The sequence below is a fragment of the Neophocaena asiaeorientalis genome, unplaced genomic scaffold (assembly GCF_003031525.2).
Source record: "Neophocaena asiaeorientalis asiaeorientalis breed wild unplaced genomic scaffold, Neophocaena_asiaeorientalis_V1.1 scaffold975, whole genome shotgun sequence".
Classification (NCBI taxonomy): Eukaryota; Metazoa; Chordata; class Mammalia; order Artiodactyla; family Phocoenidae; genus Neophocaena; species Neophocaena asiaeorientalis.
Genome location: NW_020173266.1, coordinates 1,199,647 through 1,202,880, shown reverse-complemented (window position 1 = coordinate 1,202,880; position 3,234 = coordinate 1,199,647). Strand labels below are relative to the sequence as shown.

At 40.5% G+C, this 3,234-nt stretch overlaps 1 pseudogene; it reads right to left on the bottom strand.

Annotated features, from left to right (window-relative positions):
* Positions 1–290: 290 nt before the first annotated feature.
* On the bottom strand, positions 291–772 carry LOC112400106 (peptidyl-prolyl cis-trans isomerase A pseudogene; annotated as a pseudogene).
* Between the last annotated feature and the right edge of the window lie 2,462 nt (positions 773–3,234).

Genomic DNA, 3,234 nt, shown 5'->3' with positions numbered 1-3,234 from the left:
AAACTTTTAGAAATGAATGGTAAATAAATTCTAGATTCTGAACATAAATTTTCTCCATGTAATATTTTCATTGGTACTCTTTTTTGTTTTTTCGTTATTTTATAATCATAAACCTAAGTCTGGAAGCCAGCTAGACCTGCAGGGATATAGGAAAAGGGGGACCTTGAAGAATTGCAGCAAGAGCCTGAAGATTACAGGATGCTGCCTGCTGGTGGGGGAGGGGTGCGGGCGCTCTCCTGAGCTACAGGAGGAATGACCTGGTGGTTTAGTTAAAACACAAGTCAAATTTATTAGGGTCGTCCACAGTGGACAATTGTGAGCTGCTTGCTGGTCCTGCCATTCCTTGACCCAAAGTGCTCCACGGCTTCCACTATATACCCTCTTTCGTGTTACCTGCGTGTGCCACCCAACTATTCTGTCTTGATGGTGCAAGTGCAAAACTGGGAACTGTTTGTGTTGGCCTGGTATTTGCCATGGACAAGATGCCAGGACTCTGTGATTCAGGAAGAAGTTCACATCATCAAATTTCTCCCCCTTCATGGACTTGCCACTAGTGCCATTATCACATACAAACCCCAGAAGAATTCTGTGAAAGCACCAACCCTTACAACAAAACCCTTTCTCCCCAGAGCTCAGAATGCAAGTATTCTGCTGTCTTTGGAACTTTGTCTGCAAATAGGTTGAAGGAAACATGGCCTAAGGTCTCACCCTTGACTGTGATGTCAAAGAACAGGGTGGGTTGACCTTGGCTGGGTGTTGGCGTTGGTGGCATCTGCAGAGCCTCATTATACTGTTTTTGAAGATTTAAGTGCTTCTAGAATTCCTAGAACAGCGTTGTATGCTCTCTATAAGAAGTTTTAATTCACTCATGAGTGTTGTTGACTGGATAGGTTTAGGGCTGATAAACTGCTATGTCAGCTATCCCTTGATGCTGGGATACCACAGGCTGTGTAAAACCTGAGCTCAGAGACTCTGGGGTTCTCCAGAGGTGTAGGCAGCTCCCTGAGAGCTGGGTCACTAGGAGTTTTTCACAGGAGTCTCTCTGGCTATGTGAGGGGGCCTTTCATTAGTGGTTGGCAACAGTCACAGTTCATCTAGGAATGAGCAGATAGCAGTGGTGTTTTAGCATATGCATGTCCATGTGAGCAGAACATTAACATCTTTCTTAATTTTCAAACATAATTTTAAAGTGGAGACTTTCAGAGCACACCATCGTCAACAACTGGTCTCACATGCCTAAAAGCATGATCGCAGTGTTGCTTTAATGAGCTTTATGTAACAAAGCTCAAAAACCTCAGAATATTAATCTTTTACAAAATGTTATTTAGAAAAGAAGAACATTTTATGTCTCCAAAAGACAATGAAACAGAAGACAAATGACCTGAGCTGGAAAGGCAGCTAACATTTATCTGTATTTGGGTCTTTTACATTAGCTCATGTGCCACAATTTGTTACACAGACGTCATTAGCACCGTATTTTACAGATGAGTAAACTGAGGCTCCGAGAAGTTGGATGACCAGATCATGAAGTGGAATACAGTCTTTCTGGCTCTAATGTCCATGGTCTCACCTATCATGAGTCCCAGTTCTGCTAAAACACATCATTTGATTGTTCTGAGCCATAGTTCTGCTCTAGTTAATTATCACAGCATAACAAACTGGCAGAACACTTAATGGTTTAAAACAACAACAATTTAGATTCTCTCATACTCTAGAAGGCTCGATCAGCTTTTTTTCATGGTGGTCTCGAGGAAGCATTCCAAGAAGATGGAAATTAAAGTTGCAAGGTGCCTTGAGATCTGGGCTCTGAAAGTCCCACAGTGCTATTTCACCACATTCTGTTAGTCAAAGCAAGTCACAAGGCCAGCCCAGACTCAATGGGTGGGAAAAACAATTTGTCTCCTGATGGGAATGGCTGCAAACATTTTATGACCGTGTTTAATTGGTCGCTATTCTTTTCTGTTTTTAATTTTTAGTATGTTATATTATGTTGTATTATTACCAAAGCACTAAAGAATGTTAGAAAATGACATTTTATTTATTTTTTGCGGTACGCGGGCCTCTCTGTTGTGGTCTCTCCCGTTGCGGAGCACAGGCTCTGGACGCGCAGGCTCAGCGGCTGTGGCTCACGGGCTCAGCCGCTCCGCAGCATGTGGGATCTTCCCGCACCGGGGCACGAACCCGTGTCCCCTGCATCGGCAGGCGGACTCTCAACCACTGCACCACCCGGGAAGCCCAACATTTTAGATTCTTGAATATGTCTCCTAATTTTGTCCTACTTTACCATTGTGAAGGAGCATGAAGATACCTTGAAAACCTATAAATAGAGCCCTCTGTAATCTAAGGTGTTACAGAAGATGCTAGATTTGCAGTTGAAAGGAACTTTTAATAGTTTAAAAAGAGATGAAAAAGAAATGTGAAACATAATCTCTAGTTCATAGGGCATAGGAATTTTCACCTAGACTTACAGAGGCATTAATAGTTTTGTAAAATGCTATGAAATGTGATTTTTTGGATTGTTGTTGTTTGTGTAGAATCAAGCAATAAGTAAAAGCTGTGTGAAGTCAAAGTCTTGCCATCCTTCAGATACTTAACTATTAGATCCAGTGCTCTCATACCAAGAAGTCTGTGGAATCATATTATGGACGTGGAATGGTCCTGGCTAATGCAGAAATACCTGCTAACTCTAAAGCCTTTCCCCCAATATAAGATTTCTCAGTGACATTCTCTCTTTCTAAGAATTATTCTAACCTTGAACATGACTTTCATAAAAATACCAAATAATTGATAAACTACCATTTTACATAATAAATCATTACTCAACTCCTTCTCCTTCCAAAATCTAATTTATTTTGGCATCTCAAAATATTATTGAGGTGTGCTAAAAGGAGTTCTAAAATGGAAAACCTAAATGGTGCTACAAAAAGAGATATCCTCCTGAGATTTCTTTTCTAAGAGGAGGCTGCCTGAGATTTGGGAACTTTATTTAGGAATAAGTTCTTGAAAATTAACCCTGAGTGATCTGTTCTTAAATGGCGCCGGTAACTGACATTGTAAGGATTTAAAGTTTCCTTTTTTGGGTTTTGGTTGTTTTTTAGGTTGTTTTTATATAAGTTTGTCTGCTCAAATTGCATCCTGTACAATAAAATCTGGGGATTAGAAAATACATGGCCTAAGCTACAGGCATATTCTGTTTTGCTTACGTAATGTTTAAAAATTGACTTAGTTGTCAAT